Below are 18432 nucleotides of genomic sequence, written 5' to 3'. Positions count from 1 at the left end.
ACAAACTGATGATTATGCCCCATCGCTGAAGGCAACAGCTACCCAAGTCATTGGACATGAAGCAGTCAAGCTGGTGCCTACTCCTTCTGCCTTCAGCCTCCTGACTAGTGAGTGTGATACGCGAAGTTACTCTCTTGTTACCAAAGGAAAAATATGGCAGCACCTGTGTTTTTCATGACAAAAGGGCACTTGTCATTGTGTCCTGGTGGGGCAGGGAAGAAAATTCCCTTTTGAATGATGTATAGTAGTTGTTCCTCTCAAACTTCTGGCGCTTTGGTATCTGTATAACGGGAAGAACACTAGCTACCTGTTTATCACATTTCTACTCATTCGTAGGTCATGAGGATCTTGTTTCCTTGGTGAAGCAATCAATTGGGAAAATATTAATCTGGGCGGAATTATTTTTTCAATCCAAATATGGTCCTTTTTATTTCCAATGAGAAAACAAACCATTTCTGATATTACTGTGATTTTTGATCCATCTGGTTTTTGGAAAATGATTGATTTTGGCATTATGGTATAATATTGTTACATAATAGAACCACTGGGGAAGATTTTGAAATATACTAATGTATCTATTCCATCCCAGGCAAATTGAATTAAGTCATCACAGCTATTTAAAATGTTCATCATGTAATTTTAGTGTTAATGGGGCTGGGAGACCGTTAGAAAACTACATTCCATTACCAGAAACAGGTTACATCCATTGAGTTGTTAGTCATCCAAGTCCCATGAGAACCCTCAGACAACCCAGGCCGTGGCCAACACTATAGACTGCTATCCACAAAAATCATGGCAAGGCTCTATTGCTGATGACACACCCACACAACTCATTGGGCACACGAAAATCGAGTTGATACCTACATAGAACTTTCAGCCCTATTCTACACTGCTTGGATGACCAAAATCCAAAGACTAGATAGCCCAAGACCTAGGATAAAAAGTAAGTATTACTGTTCTAACCAAACAACCATGAAAGCAAGCAAACAAACAAGTGAACAAATGAAAACCAAAGAAGAACATTAAAGAATCCAAATGACATGCTACTGTTCTCATAGTGCCTTGCTCTAGCCATCATTAGAGAAACTTCTTCCTGGAAGAACTGGGCCCAAAAACATAGACACAAATCCATTCATTGTGTGGCGAGTGAGAGATCTAGAAACACTCAGCACTAAGCAGTATGCTTCCATCAGTTCCTCTCCTCAGGACTCAGGGAGTCCTGCTAAGAGGAGGGGATGGAAGACACCAAAGAAAGGAGTCCCTAAATTATAGCAGAACAGGTGAACATATGAACTCACAGAGCCTGTGGCCCAGGATGTAGGAAATGCTAGGTCTGGACCAGCTGGGTTCCTGATACTGAGGGGGTTGATAGATAAAACCCCCACCCATAAACCCGAAGCTATCTCAAATTGATAACTGCTTTGCAAATGAAAAATTAGTTTTCTCCCATAGGGTCTCACTAGAAAAACAAATCACTCTTAAGGGAAAGATCCCATCCCCAGAAGTAGATGGCCAACATAAAAAGAATTAAGTGGCATTTTTGGACATTCATTGTCTCATAATGCTTTGTCAGGGCCTTTTTTTCTTTCTCTTTTTAACTTTAAGAGCTCTTTTTGTGTATATTATGCTTTCTGGTTTTAGATCTTATGGGATTTCTCTTTGTGGACATGTTTCTGTGAGTCTATCCATGATTATTATGCTCTTTCATTGCTCTATCTTCTTCTTCTTCCTCCTCCTCCTCTTCTTCGTCCTCTTCTTCTTCTGTATGTTGCTGCTGTCTACACTTTTATTATATATGTAAACCCCGCAGAGTGAAAAAATGCAGTATGTACTGAACCACTGTCCCTCAGGAGGAAGGCTTTGCTCCCTCTCAACATGCAGTGCTTCCTACAGTAGCTGCGGAATCCATTACCTCCTATGCTTTTGTCTGGCTCCCAGCCTGATTATCAGCTTCAGCTTGAAGTTTTATGAAACTTTAATTCCACTGAGGACAGCATCCCCACTGCCTCCATTCACCTCCAGATACTGTTGGCTTTCTTTCCAACATCTTTCCGGGGAGGAGGCTTTTCCTCTGGTTTCCTCTTCTTTCTGACAAGTTGGGAAATATCAGTCATACAGTCTGATGATGAAACACCATCTGTTGGTTTCCTATCATGAAGACTGATGTGCCTACTCCCCTAGGAGTGAAACCTGAAGTAGAGCTCTCCACCAGAGTAGCCTTTACACCAGTTTGGTTACATTCTTGCTATGCTGAGACCCTTCTGCATCATCTTCTTTTCAATTTCACTTAGCAGAGCTTTCAGCTGCTCAATTTTGTTCTCAGATTCAGGAAATCGTCCTTCAGTCTCCTTCATCTGCTCATTTAGTACAGCCAGGCCCTTCTTAACGACTTCAATAGATTTGCCAAATTGTGTCACTGCCTCATCATACTGAGAGTTGGAACCATAGGGCAAACTCAACTGGTATTGTGCCTCTGCAAGGAGACAGTCATGAGCTCACACATTTTGTTCTTGCAGGCTTGGAGAAGCCTGAAACTCCTCCACAGCTTGGGTATAATTCTGAAATTCAACACTAAACTTTCCAAGTTTCACATGGGCTTCTACAGCATAAAGCTGGGTTTGTTTGGTTTCTTGTTTAAAAAAAAATGATCTCTGCTAAATGCAGCATATCCCAGAGACGCTCTAGGTGCCCAATCTCCGCCTCTTCATTTTCTTGACAAAACTTGTTTTCATGAACTGACTCATCCAGTGTTTCTTCAGCCTTTTAACTTTGTCTTCAGTCTCTTGAGCATAGGGATTATAAGCGGACCAAAGTGATCATGGGTATATATGTGAGTCCTATAGATACAGACTCTGATTCTACAAGCTTGTTGTAGCAAGTGCTTTATTACTGAACCAGCTCACCTTCTATACAATTTAAAAAATAAATTTGTAGTTGCATTTGGACAGTAAACTAATTTACCTGATATGCATAGCTGATATATATATAAGTCAACAAAAGTAATTGGTGGGTTCAAAATAATATATAGTTTTATATTGTAAATAATACATTAGCAATATTAACATATATATGGTAGGGCCGAGGTCCCTTTCTGTCTGAAATCTAGGGAAGGAGAACGCATGGAAAAGGGAGGAAGGGAGGGGGAATAGGAAGATACAAGTGAGGGGATAACAATCAGAATGTAATCTCAATAAATTATAATAAAGTAAATGATACTTAAATATATCTATATATATCCCAGCCTTTGGTTCGGGCTCTGATGTAACAGAATTTTGGTAGTTGTCACTTTTCTACTAAAATGTGAAAAAAAATATGAAGAATTACATAAAATATTTCATAAATTCATCAGCAAATTGATTCTGAGATAATTGTCTCCATAATCAGAAGAACATGGTGAATCCAGAGAGTCTTGAATATAACCTGCTTCCCAAGGGCAGAAGATAACAAGGGATAAGCTAAGAGGCAGAGGAAAGTGTGATATGCCTATGGATTAGGATCCACACATTTCATAGGCAAGAAACAGGCTCAGAAGTTTCACTCTGTTTCTGAAATTATATCTTCTGAAACTCCACCAGGTTATCGTGACAACAATGAGAGACTCTCCTTTGGTTCTGGGAAGTGAATGAGATCTGTCATCATTATTCAATACTCTTCACACAGTCTCTGTAATAGAGAATTTGAAGCCAAATAGACTCTGCCAATGCTTTTAAAGTTGGGACAGAAAAGCTAATTACTTTCAAGTAACTCTATAACTTTGGTTTTCATGTATGTGGAACCAGAGGGCTGAGAGCAATGTTAGCATGGCAGCCCTGTGACAGTCTACATGAAATCCATCATCTGATAAAAAGAACACCTATCAGGTGTCTTCTCTTACATATTATTTCCATGATGTGCATAATATAGTATCTGAAGAATAGATTGCAGCTGGAAAGGCATCAAGACACAGGCTTCTTCTGAAGACAAATTGTAATGGAAGCACCAGGTTGGGAAGCAAGGATGTAAGGGGACTTTGAAACCTTCAGCAACCACATTCACTAAAGATGCCCCAGTGCTGGCCACATTCATATAAATTATCCTACTAGAAAATTATGTGCCTTAGTTTACATTATCTTATATAATAGGTCAAAAATTTGACGACAACAACACCACCACCACCAACAAAAAGAAACTGCAAGGCATGCCAAAATTCAAATGAACACAATCCCACCAACAAAGTAGGCATCAGATGCAAGCTCAGAAATGATGGAGAGTTGGACTATCTGATAGAGAATTTTAAATAACTATGATTAATACGTTCAGGGATGTAGTGGGAAAGTAGACAGCCTGCAGGAACAGATGGCTGATTGTGAGTAGCAGGGCAGCAATGCGACAGAATGATGAGAAGAGAAAGGGAGAAGTGGAAGCCGCTGTAAGAGGGACGAAGGGCCTGTCTTAACAGTGGACTGGTTGGCTGGACATGGGTGCAATCTGTGAATGTAAAGACAACTAAAACACAGTAACAATGAAAGAAAACAATGAAAAAAATAATGAAAGAAAAATAACACATAAAACTCAGAAAATGTGCCAAAACCATAGTACTATTTCTATCATAAATCCAAATTATTGCTAATATTCAAATAGTAACATATCATTATAATATGCATTTACTTGGAAAATAGAAAAGAAAAAGTGGAACAGATAAAATGCATGGCTAAGTTTAAAATTACTTAATATAGAAAATAAATATTTAGAATTTCAGGAAATACCAAATAGGAAAATTACAAAAGAATAAAATTGCATGCACACAGGGGTATGTCATATCTACAGAGCACCTAAAATAAGCAGTAAAATGTGAAAGAAGCCATGGGGTTGAGGAAGCCCACAAAACTACCAAAAATTAACTTCAATTTTCCCAACAGACACTGTGTAAACAAGAACAGGATTCAATATAATAGTAAAGTATTGAAAAGAAGGACATCATGAAAATAAAATATTCAAAACTAAATGTAATCCATCTACAGCAGGCGTATTCAACAAGCAATTTTTAGAAGAATTCTTTAAGGTTGAAAAAAAACCCATATATTTCAGAAATTTTAGTTCACGTGTAGGTGGGAAAACGTTGGAAAAGAAATATATTTTTCATCTTAGTTTATATCTATAGTTGTTTTGCCTGCATATATGTCTATGTAACACTTGTGTACAGTGTACCTTGCTCATAGAGGCTGAATGTGGGTGACTGATCCCCTGTGCATGAAGTTGGCAACTGAACTTGGGTCATCTGGAAAAGCAGCCAGAGCTCTCAAACACTGAGTTATCTCTCTGGCACCATCTTTAAAAAAAATCTTAATTTAACCATAAGATAAAAAAAAAAAAAAAAAAAAAAAAAGATGGCTTTGGTTCTCAGTAGCAGTGCACTGCATAATTCTAGTCCATAGAAGTAAAATGAATGCCAGGGAATCCATCACTGGAGGAAGTCACTGGGAACGCCCATACAACACCAGACACTACGTAATGTGCTCTGTTTGTGATACAGAATCAGATGAGTCAAAACTTGAACTGAAAACACTGAGGGAAACACTTTAAAGTATATTATGTTACACACTATCATACACTTGTATCTTAATTACTTGGGCAGCTGAGGCAGCAACATTGTGTGGGTTAGAAAACTGCCTGGACTGAAAAACCAAATCCAAGCCAAACCAATAAGTATATTTCACATACTCAGAGAGGAAAAAAGAAGCAGCAAACATTTGAAACAGGTTAAGTAATGAAAGAGAAAAAGAAGAATAAAATCAGTAATATGATCAATAAGAGTGAAATGTGGCAGATATTTGTCTGTGTCGAATAAATAGCTTTGCATTACAACAAACAATGTATAGCAATTAGATCTCTGTGTGGTGGTTGCCAGCTATACGTCCAGCAATTGGAAATCAAGGCAGGAGGATTGCTCCATTCAAACACAGCTTAGACTACATAGCAAGGCCATTCCCGTTTAAATAACAGTGTGTGGGTGCACGGGGAAAACGTATCTCAATAAATAATGTAGCCAATAAAATGATATATCTAAGTTACATAGAGTCATGCGGGCTAAAGTAACCGATTAAAAGGATGTTCTATGGCGACCCCAAGCAAAGCACTGTTATAATTGTATGGTGATGTTAAAATTGAGCTTTGGATAAGGAAAAATCAGATAAAGGTGAGCATTAAATATCGTAAAGGACTCAATTCTCTGGTGAACAAAATAGCCCTAATATGCGTGTGCCTAATGATAAGGTGTGAAATCAAAAGAGTTAAATATCTATAGGACGGCATAGGCAAGTAGACATAGTTACTATGCAAGAAGAAAGAATACATCTAACAATATACAAGAGTAGGGTAGCTTCATGTCTTCTTCTTCCACCTGAGCCACTACAACAAATGCCTTCCACTGAGAAACTTAATGCAATAGCACATTTCTTACAGTCCTGAAGTCTGGGAAGTTCAAATCAAAAGAATCCACAGAGGGCTTGTTTTCCATTTCAAAGATGGCAACTTGTTGCTATGTCTCCACCTGCTGGAAGATTGGAAAGTGTCTCCTTTCCAGTCAGTGCTACCTCTGTCCATGAACTTGGAACCTTAATGTCTGAATCATTCCCCCCAAATACATCTTTATTCTTAAGATATATTTTTATTTTTTTAGTTGTGTGTATGGGTGTGAGATGGTTTACCAGTTGAGTCTTGTACCTGCAGAGTGTACACATTGGAGTCTTTGGGGTTATCACTTTTTCCAACATTTAAAAATGATCCGAGTGTCAGTGTTGACAGTATGTGATGAAATTATCCATCATAACTTTCTCCCTACAGAGTGTGTATGGCCAGAAGACCGTTTCGCTAAGAGACTCCTCCCACTGAGTTTAGCTAAACATGAGTCCTTGATTCAGCTGTGTACTATAGTCAGGCAACAAGAAAGCTGGTGTCCTCTTAGTCTATATTGTAAACACACTGAGATTCTTGGGTCCTGCAGTTTCTTTATTAGAGAGACCAGTCCCTCCACAATCTAGCCATGGCTTTCTATTACCATGTGTTTGTATTTTCTTTATTCTCTGGGAACCATAGTCAGTTCCACATCCCCAACTAAGTGAAACTTTGGAGAATGGTGTCTGAGCCCAGGCTTTCTGCCTGGCTTCCATGTTCTGCCACGGGATCGTTTGAAATCTAGGGTCAAGTGGCAATTCTCTCCCCATGTGCACCCCCTCTACTCTCTGTGCCTTTCAGAGAAGCAATCTGGGTATCCTCTGGACCTGAATGAACTGATTTTGAGAAGCCAAGAACTAGGCACTGAGATTATTCATATCCCAAATTCCTGGTTTTCTGAGCTTCTGAAGGAGGGATGACAAGAGAAATCATCGACATGCTGATAGGTTCATGTTTTCATGGCCTTGATGAGGGGCATGGCGCTTCTGCTCCTCCAGGTTAATCTTCCTAACAAGCAGCTGCCTGAGAGTCCTTAGTGCTCTTCTCTGCAGAGATTTTTTTTTTTTAAATTATCAGTTGTAATATTTCCTACCTGGGAGGTTTACACCTACTTTACTTGCCTCCTCTGCCTGCCTTCTCTTTTTTTTTCATTTTGCTTTAATCAACAAAGGAACGCTAGCGTACACTTTTAACTTTTTCATTATACTTTTCTTTTTTAAAATCCACGATTTTATTGCTTCCAAATCTTAACATTGCTTGCAAAATAAGGCGTATATGATGAAGTCCAGTTTCATCTTCTTATAGCAAGGATGGGTTCTCCTCTGGTTTTCAATCACGTATTCTTCATTTCCTTCTGAGGACTCGTGAAAACGCCTTTTCTATCCATATTTCTAGCAACATTTCCATTCAATTGCAAGTTACTGTTGTGCAGAATAAAGTTTTCTCTAGAATTCTCTTCTTCCAAGCTGTTATCAGAATGACCCCTTTGTGTCACTAATAATGTGACAGACTTTTCAAACACTCACCTCCAAATCTTCCCATCACCCAATTCAAAGCCATTTCCCCAATTTTGAGAATCTGTTAGAAAACCTCCTTATTCTTGGTACCAAGTGTTGTTTTTAGGAAGTTTTAGTCAGTTGGGCAAAGCTCTTGGAACAAACTATTTACTGGCAGAACTTCCTGAGTCAGAAAGTTCAAGATCAAGTTACTGGATTTAATTCATTCACTGCTTTTGTAAGAGATTATTTTCTGTGCTCACTGCAAGGGAGATAAAACATTTTTTCAACATCTTTTATTAAGGCCAACTGGCTTATGTATGAGCATGGAGCTTTCATAATATAGTCACTTCTCCCAAAGATGCCACTTCTTAATTCAATAACATAGGGCTTTATAGTCAATATGAATATGTGAATTTAGCTTTCAGTCTCAGAACTGGAGAACTAGTTGTTATTCATATTGACATAATTCATTCCTAGGAAAAAAAATTAAGAATTTATCTAATAAATTTTCAATTTTTGATTTCAAATGCAGTGTAACAGGGGATGAGTTATTCTGCTTTGCTAACCATATACCAGAGCTTTTGAAACCTCCAAAATTTAAATAGACCTTATGAGCCACAAATTTAAATATTATTCAGTCAACTCAGAATATAGATAATTGTCATGTAAGGGATAATTGAAGAAATGACTCAAATCCCAGACCAGACAATGTTGGGGGCTTCTTACAGAGCACAGTGATAAACTAGGATAATTTATTTGGCAATTAGAAGATGTTGGAAGTTGCAAATGAAGCAAATTATATGATTAGAGTTACAAGTCAAGAATAATCGATTTTGCAGATACTTTACAGTTCCAAATATTGTTCTCTTTCTGTCTAAGATTGATTTTACCATAATCCTCAGGAAGTGTCCCATTTTTCTTTTGAGGACCATCTTTTTCCTAGTGATAAAAGTGCCTTCACTGTATTAAAGAGAAAAAGAAGCATTAGGCAGTCGTGTTTTCATGTTGTTAATATTGTCAAGACAAGAGAGCTTGAAACCCTCATAAAGAGGGACACTGCAGAGCAGGCTCTGGAGTAATTATTCTAGACCTGCAGGGAAAGAATGCAGTTAAGAATTAAAGGGCTTCTATTCTGTAAATGTGAGAGAAATGATGATGTTCTTGACAAACTTAATGGAATGTGTGGAGGAGCAATTATTTAGAAAACCCGTACAAGGTGATTCCCTTCCCCAAATAGCCAGGTAACTTTAAATAAACCCTTCACCTTTTTTCGTTGTGTGAATGTCTCACTGTGAGATGATGAGACGAACAAAACAAAACAAAAAAGAAATAAACTGTTTCTCTGTAAGTTTAATCTAGATCTATGGTTCATACTATAACTTAAATGACCATTTTTATTTCACCATGGAAAATTCAATTTCTTGGATGATTACTTATTATTTCACATTCTTATGTGAGCATAAAGTTCATTTCATACACTATTACAGAAACAGATTTTAATTAAACCTCAGCTCTCAGAAACATTGCATTATGTGCCATTTCCAGTAGCAACAACCAAGAACAGCCACTTTGCAGCGCAGTAATCGATGCAGCTTGTTTGTCAATATCTCCTGATGTTCATCCTCCACTCCCCTTTTTCTTTCACAGGGGTATCAGAATCCAAAGGTATCCAAAGGACTGGGACAAAAGCCTCAGTCCTATGGTTACAGTATGGAAAAGCAAAGTCCATTAACTTGGAGAAACGATGACAGATCTTCAGGCTGAGCACCAGGGATATTTACCAGAGACCTCTATAGTGGCTGGAACTTACCAGAACTACACTTTCTTAAGATAGAAGCCAATCAAACAATGACTGTCTACTCAGGTAATCAATTTTATTCTTACTCAAGTCTCTGATGGGGTTGAAGACCAGATAGTTTTGTTTTGCATTTAAGCTTAGTTGTTTCAGGGTTAAGCTATTTTTAAGTCTAGATAGATGTTTTAAGTTGATAGAGATGAGATATGATAGATATTGATTGACATTCAGAAATTTAGACTCACTAAGATAGGAACAATGTTTTCTTTAAGGCTGCCAAATACAAATATCCAAAACACTATGAATGTAACATTTATATAATTCCTGATTGTTTCACAGTTCTTCCTGTGGTATGTACTTTATTGTATATAAGTGTAATAATGTAAATGCATATGTAAACGTTCAATTCAAAATTACAAAAAGAAGGAGAAACCAATCAAACAAACTTTCAAAAGAAAACTACCGAACACACTTCAAGCATACTACTGAGTAAACCATGTTGGTCACCTTGTTGTAAACTTAACTGAGCATCTTTTTTACATTTAAGAATAACTGTTCTTTATATTTGATATCTAGGATTAAAGTCAAATTGTTTCTACTTAAATCTATTCCATTTTCTATAATACCCACATTACCAAATATAGTGGGTTTTGCTAGCTGGCAAACAAAATTACATTTATTATAGTAATTAATACTGGAATTTATGTCAAGTATTTGTTCATAACCCAGACAATGTCTTTAGTCTAATTTCTTGGCATTGATACTATCATTATTTGAATATCATCCACTGGGCTCTCTGAGATAAATATCCTTAGCCATGTATGTGTATGCTTGTTATGAATGATCCTAGAGACTATTGCAGGGGATAGTAACTATTGCATGTCTTTTCTAGAGCAGCTTCTCCTGTTCATGCTAGTAAAATGTTACTGCAAATTGCGTTGTTGTTTTTATTGCTGTTTTTAATTTGTTTCTTTGTCTAGATTATTAGCAAGCATACTTTAGACAAAGGGCAAATTAATGTTAATTTATACTTCTGCTTTTTGATGTGACTTTGCATCTTTCAATTATATAAAAATATTTAGTAGGCCTAGGCATACAATTATTGTCACACAACACATACTAGAAAGATGACTTGAAGGCAAAGTCTTTGTTCCAGTTGTTGTCCCTGTCCTAAGAGATGAGAGTTGAATCTAGAAAAGCCACAGCACTTAGAGGACTAGAAATTCCCAACATATTAATCTGTAAAGTAGCATATTGGACATGGAATCCATATACTGCTTGAGTGCAGTCAAATCAAAGGAGTACAAGGAAAGAGATGTTTCCTATCAGATAAGTCACAGCTTTTTTGTTTTTGTTTTTGTCTTATCATTTTTGAACATAGTATTATGATTCTGAGTATGAGGTCTCCTTTGTTTTCAGTTTTATTATTATCCAGTATAGTGAAATTAAAAAGATTTTGTTAGATTTCTCTGCACTTTTTTCATTTTCTTTATTTTCATGTATACTGATATAGTTAAAAGTTATTATATATATGTATGTGTGTGTGTATGTGCGTGTGTGTGTGTGTGTGTGTGTGTGTGTGTGTGTGTGTGTATGTTTTTGCTGTATTTTATAATGTTACCTCACAAGGGTCTACAAAGAACAGAGGACAGTGGTCTGTCAACTTTTGACTAGGTAGCCGTTACATCAATTAATTGGATGATTGTTTCTGCCACAGATCCATGAAGACATGCCATCTGTTGTTATACTTTGTTTCAAACCATCCATCCATTAAATGTTGCATGGCTATGATGTATTTCTTGAATTTATTTATATTTTGTAAACATATTAACAAAATGGGAATAAAATATAATTATTTATAGTGAGATTACATGAGTAATTAAAATTTTAAATGTCAGATATGAGTAACCACTCATCACATAGGAATTATGTTACACAAAAACACTGGTAACGTTCTTGGTTTATTTTCCATTTTGTGCTCATGGATATTCCTGATGCCTATGCAGTGAGGTTGCTATGCAAATGTGCAGACCCAATAGTTTAATAAGTGGGAGAAAAGAGTTTGCACTTTGAAGACTAGATTTTTTTCTTTAAAATTCCACATACCAGTATTCCTGCTGCAGCCCTCGGTATACTATATTTTCACAATTTCTACATATAGCGTTAACTTCCTACAGCACCAGAACCAAGTAACACATCATTTTTCATTGTAACTTGATTTTCAGTGGATGTCCAAGCAAATTCCATAAACCTGCACATTATTTTTGGAGAGAATATTGTGAACCACATACTACAGGATGGAACACATAAAGTATGCTTGAAGTTCAGCAGTCTTAAAATATTTTTAGAGTATTTTTACATTCTTAACATTATTTCCAAAACAATGTTCCAATAGCTCATTACCTCACCAAGAGGAAGTGAGACCAGCTTTCACAACAAATTTCTTTATTTGTGTGAAAAGTGCAGCTCAGAAAGCCTTTGTAACTTTACTATGAAAATCAATATCTGTGGTATCCCAGCTTATAATTAGAGAATTGTGGAGGGTAACTTTTTGCATATGGACCTTATTTATTTATAATAAACTACATACAAGAAGAACAGTTATGAAACAATCAGGATTGCCTTATGTAAAAGCTAATATATTTTATGGAAAATAAATGCTTCTTAATTATTTCAGATGCTTTTAATTTCCAGTGGAGTTATATCCCAACAAACTCTTCGTAAGTTGAAAATATTACAAGCCGTAAATTCATTTAATATACTTAACTTACTCTACAAGACTTTTATTGTGTAGGAAAATACTTAAGAAAAATTGTTTGGTGAAGATAGCTTTGATTTTGCTTATGGTTTCTGATTGGTCAGTTCATTTACATGCTTTTTTTTATTACTCTGGTCGTGGCGTGTGACAGAATATTACAGCAGCAAAGGGGGCTCATCAAGGTAATTTTGTCAGCTGATAGCATGGCAACTGGAATCCCATAGAAAATCAGAGAGACTCCATGTCAAGTTATAGACACCAATGGTTTTGTGCCTCCAGTAAACCACTTCCTTTAACTAGGCAACACTCTGACAGTTTCTGTCATGTCACAATAATGCCACAAAATTATTTATCCACTGGTTGAATAGTCCATTGATTGTATCATAACCTCACAATCCACCACATCTCAATGGTTGTTTCCACTATCCTGTAGCACTTCCTATCTAAGCCATAGGTGTTAGTCTGTGCTCTATTGTTGTGAGGAGACACCACTGTTGGCATACTTTTTATCTACTTTATTGCGATTTCTTACATCTGTCATCCTTTTGACTCCAATCCCTTCCAACATCAGGTAGGAGAAAGAAGGTGTTAGTGAGGAGAAGCGTGGTCGTTCTCTTTACTGACTTCCTGCTGGTTAGTGTCTGTGAGTTCCTTGGGGCAAGTCAAATCTTTATTTCAGGATATCTCTAACTTATCCCTGTCAAACGAATCAAGAGAAACCACGGGCACCAGGCAGTGTACTAGCATCCTTCTCCCAAACATTTTTCTGGTGCTAGCATTTATTCTCTCTCTGGTCCTCAGAATTAACCTGCAGCTGGCAAAGAGCCCCTCTCAGAGCCCCTATCAGACAAATAGTTCCCTGATGTGGGTATTCTGAATCAGCCTCCTACCCCACACCTGGTACTAAAACAAAAACATGTTTACAATGACATAACTGAGTTTTTTAAAGATACTAAAACTTATATTACACACCATAACCACAGCATCTCCTATGAAGGAAAACATTTAATATTGGCTCGCTTACATGTTCAGAGTTTGAGTCCATTAGCAGCAAGCTAGGAAACATGGCAGCAGATAAGGTGCTGGAGAAAAGCTGGGAGTTCTACATCTGGATCTGCATGCATCAGGAAGTGGGAAAGCAAGGCTCTAAGTCTGGCTTGTGCTTCTGAAAACTCAAACCTCATCTCCAGTGACGTGCTTCCTCCAACTAGGCCATCCATACGGAAACAAGGTCACAGCTCCTAATCCTTCTCGTGTAGTCAGTCCTACTCCTTGGTGACTGAGCATTCAAATACATGAGCCTGTGGGGGAATTCTACTTTAACCACCACACCATAACACCTACCAAACCACAGCAACTAGCAAGACCTTACCATTATCCTAAACACTAACTAAAGAGCAAGAAATGGCTGTCCACCACAGTTGAGCATCACGAGAGAGTATTATACCAAACAGCCTTACACAAGGAAAATACCATAATATTTCCTATATTGCTTATACTTATACCATTTTTATTCCATTTTTATATGAGAGCAAATCTTAAGATAAACTACCATGGGTTTGTTCAGATGCATGTTAAGCTTATAGAAGAGTGAGTTTGAGTCAGGTAACATTCATTTGGTAACCACAACTGAAGACATAATTTTGATGTACATTTACAGTATGGAAATATATGTAGTCTTACTATGGGCTTAATGCAAATCAGAGTTATAAAAGTAAGACTTTGATCTTGGGCAGGAATAACACTGGCCACCTAGTCTCTTGAACACCTGTGGCCCTCCTTTGCCTATCGTAGGAAATAATGCTACTCTACCCTTTTCTTATTCCCGCCTCCTTCACTTAAGTTGTTCCAAGTATAATCTTTTTACAATGTGTTTGTTTTGTTTTTGAGGTCATCTTTTCATGTAGCTCAGCATGGCCTCAAACTCATGATGCTCTGGGGTCCTATGGTTTTTAGGTATGAACTAATATTCTTAACTTGCAATGGATCTGTAAAAGAACAAAACTAAGCAGGATGAACCCTCTTGTAGAGAAAAAAAAAAAAAACTCACATAAACACATACAAGTAAATGTGTCTGGAAAATCGGTTTTATCCTTTTTATGCTTTAGGAAGCATGTTTCATATTTTAAACACTTATTGTTAATAATACATCATTTAATTATAAGAAATCAGTATGAATCTAATCTATACAACATTAATCCTAGTGAATGGTAAGTTGATTTGTGTTCAAACAAGTTTCTTAGTACATTTTTAGAGAACATCAGTACAACTGAAGACAGCTAAGGACACATGTAAATTAGTTAATATTTTTATCCATTATAGTCACAAGAAATAGTTCAGTATCTTACATAACATAAAAACAACTAGACAAACTTTCTGGAGCTTTTTCTGACTTTATGAAATTTGAATGGGTCATTATCCAACAATTCCCCCGCCCCTTCCAGAAAAAAAAAAAAAAAGAGGATAATGAATACTAAAAATGAAAACAGAAGTTAATTTTACCTTGCTATGAATCGTAGACAATTTGGAGTGACTGCTAACAGTAAGTTACACTCCAGACACTTCTTCCATTTTTACCAAATGTAAGTGATTGCATTGCCCTAAACTTTATATTTCATCCTTACAGCTGCAATAATAATAGTATCAAGGCAAGGCAGTCTTTTCTCAATGTAGATGATTTAGAAAAGCACTTTATATATTGCTGAGCAACAGTGAAAGGTCGGTAAGCATTCCATCCTTGTATCACAGGGTACTGTTTCTAATGCTTAAAGCAACTCAGTCAGAGACTGACCGTTGTCTCCCACTTCATAGATTTAACAGAACCTGGGCCTGAAGGTGGCACTGTAATTGACAAACTATTAAGTGATCAAATCAATTCAAACTCCAGTGTGTAAAGCTCCAAAGCCTATGTATTTTCCACCCCACTAAGCATGACATTACTGAGACATTCAAGTAGTAGTCCTAGGAGGTAAATGAACCTGTTAGCAAGGCTCCATTAGAAAGAACAGCTCCATTTCAACCCTGCCAAAACTCTGACCATTGTATTTGGCAGACACATTTCAGCTTCCAGATGGATAATGTTGAGCCAAGTCACTAATCAGGTCACTAGGTCAATTCTGACAAGTGCTTTGTAGCTAATGTATCCTGGCAGGTCTATCAAAACACAGTTGTGTTCAAAGCTGGTGTGTTCTGTAGGCTCCATTTCAAGAGGTCTTTATGCAGATGTCAGTGTTGGGTCAGTCCTGTTTTTAAACCTCCAAGGTTAAGCTCATTTTTCTTAGACTTCTTGGAACAGCACAGAATACATCAGTTATATATGTGTGCAAACCTTGAGAGAGCTAAAGCCCTGTTCACTGAAAGACATTATTGGAAAAATAAAGGATTATGCTATCATTAGGGGGAAATGCATTTCTGGGTTTTACTCTGGACAATAATGTAGACCATGGTCCCAACCAAAAGTTGGCCTACTGGAGAAGTACAGTGTAGGCTCGGGACATGGCTGACTTCATTGTATTACTGATTCCATGAGTTACTGATCTCTAATATGTCTTGGTTGCATTTTAAGTAAGATTTGAACAGTAATCGTGTAAAGTTGTTGTATAAAATAAATGGGAAAAACAATAAGGCCAAAGAAGAAAACCAAACTTCAAGTGCCTTCTATAGTCCTTGGCATATAAGGCCACTTCCCCTCATGCCTCCTCTTCACCATTTTGTAATTAGTACACTCTGACACCTTCAACACCTCTATGGGGTGAGGCCTTTTGCACAATTCATGAAGTTGATTTTTTGAAATCTCACTGATACCTTCTATAAGAAAGAAGAAGTGAACCATAGGTTGATCCAACTGCAAACTGTTACCTAACGTATATAGTTCCCCAGCAATTTAACATTTTTATATACGTACCATTATTTTCCTCACACCCCATAATTATATGCAAACTTCTTCACTTTTGGCAACTGTATAACATCTCATTTTTCCACCCCAAAAGACATACTCTAAATATTTTCACAGTGCCCAGTCATTTCCTTTGTGGTACTGAAGTTACAATTGCTTCTTGAACATAATTTTCTTATTAAAATGAACACCACACGCCACTCACAGCTTTTAATAGAGACATGACAATTCAGGAATGATGTTCTAAGAAGTAATGGGCCATTTGGATTATATTAAAGCCTAACCTTTTCAACTTAAATTAAGTACAACATCTCCCCATGTTTCACCATTTATGTAATGTATTTTATTTTCATGAAAACTTACAAGTATAATATATGGGCAGTCCAGGAATGAATACCAAAATCAAATGTTCAACGACAACAACAAATTGCTTTCATGAGAGAGGTTTTTCTCATTAGAAGATATGCCATTCGATGTTTTCCTTGTGTGTCACACAGTATAATAAATGTTGATCACAATAATAATCTCTTCTCTGAGTTACACAAATATAATGAAAAGCCCTTTTTCGCCTGCTCCAGGTATCTGTTGGGTCTATAGTGTGTCCTGGATTTACTATACTTAGCAAGTGTTCTAGAAAGGCACAGTTTGTTGCAAATGACTTTAATTATTCAAGATTCAATGACTGATAACTTGAAGTTGGCAATATTACTTATGTCTTAGGTTCCCTTTTAATGTTTGTAACCTTGACTTATTTTTTTTTTAAATCAAAGCATGCAAGTATACCTTGAATAATACTTTTCATGTAAAAGCTGATGCTTTCACTTCTTTTCTGGTAAGATGCAGAAACTTTCCATTATAAAATTGTTGCCTCGACAGAGAATATGACTTGTAAATTTATGTTCAATTTGATTGAGCTATTGAGTGGCTATTATAAGGTCTTTCTTGAGAAGAATTTTAGATGAGTTTAATATTTATATGCTGAGACTCAGTATAAATCATGAGTCTTGCTCGATTTGGGTGGGCCTCTTTTAAACACTTGAAAACTTCAATAGAATAAAGACATCAAACCCTTGCATTAAAAAAAAAAAGAAAAGTTTTAAGTAACAGCCTTTGAACTACTTTAATTGTCTGGAGAACCCTGGATAATGTACATTTTAAATTTGGTGTAGAGTGCAAGCTCGCAGAGTTTTCTTTTAAAATATTATTTTTTATTACTTGAGAATTTTATACAATATATTTTCATCATGTTCATTCTGTTCCCTTAACTTTGCCCATACTTTCTTATACTTCTTTAGCCACTCGACTTCATGTGGAGGAGCAACTTAATTGAACCAGCCATCCATCATCTTACTGTAGAAACAGTGAACTTGCCAATGTCCACGTAGAACCAAGAATAGGTGATGTCACCAAGTGGCACATAATATTACACAGCGACATCTTGAAGGCTCTTTTAACTCTCTTCAGTCCTTTTCTGGGCCCTAGTTCATATTTATATACAACCATTTCATCCCATTAAGTTTCTAGTTTTAACTTGCAAGGACAAAATGTCCCTTAGGCGCCCTCAGTGTTTACAAGAGAAAGACAATATCTTGATCTATTTCAATACTGCCTAGTCCGTATCAGCCCTGAACCATCATGCTCCTGTCACTACACAGTGACCAGTATTTCAGCTGTTAATCCTTTGTCCTCACTCAGGTATTCACATTAAATTTTTCTTTAGACTGACATGTCTGTTGTTGGATTTTTTTTCTCTATTACAACAAGATTTTCATCATAGGTGAAAGAAGGCCTAGAGACACCAGGAAAGTGTTGAGTTTACATTTTCCACAGTGCAACTCCTGAAACGAATAATCAAAAAATGGGGCAATGTTGGAGAGTGGTGGAGGGGATTCAGTTATACTTTCAGAGTGGATGTTTTTCTAAATTTTCCCAGGCACTTACATGTCTCTGTCTGATATATCCCATAATTTCACAGCAGTAAATCTTTGCCAATGTTCTAAATGAATTTTGGTCACCTGAGAAAGACTCAAACAAATATATCTTTTCTCCTTCC

The 18432-nt window shown here is 36.8% G+C and overlaps 1 pseudogene; it reads right to left on the bottom strand.

Annotated features, from left to right (window-relative positions):
* Nucleotides 1–1870: 1870 nt before the first annotated feature.
* LOC127209242 (nuclear autoantigenic sperm protein-like) lies at nt 1871–17816 on the bottom strand (annotated as a pseudogene).
* Nucleotides 17817–18432: the final 616 nt, after the last annotated feature.

Source organism: Acomys russatus, chromosome 26, assembly GCF_903995435.1.
Source record: "Acomys russatus chromosome 26, mAcoRus1.1, whole genome shotgun sequence".
NCBI lineage: Eukaryota > Metazoa > Chordata > Mammalia > Rodentia > Muridae > Acomys > Acomys russatus.
Note: the sequence above shows the minus strand (reverse complement) of the source record. Positions and strands in the feature narration are given on the sequence as shown.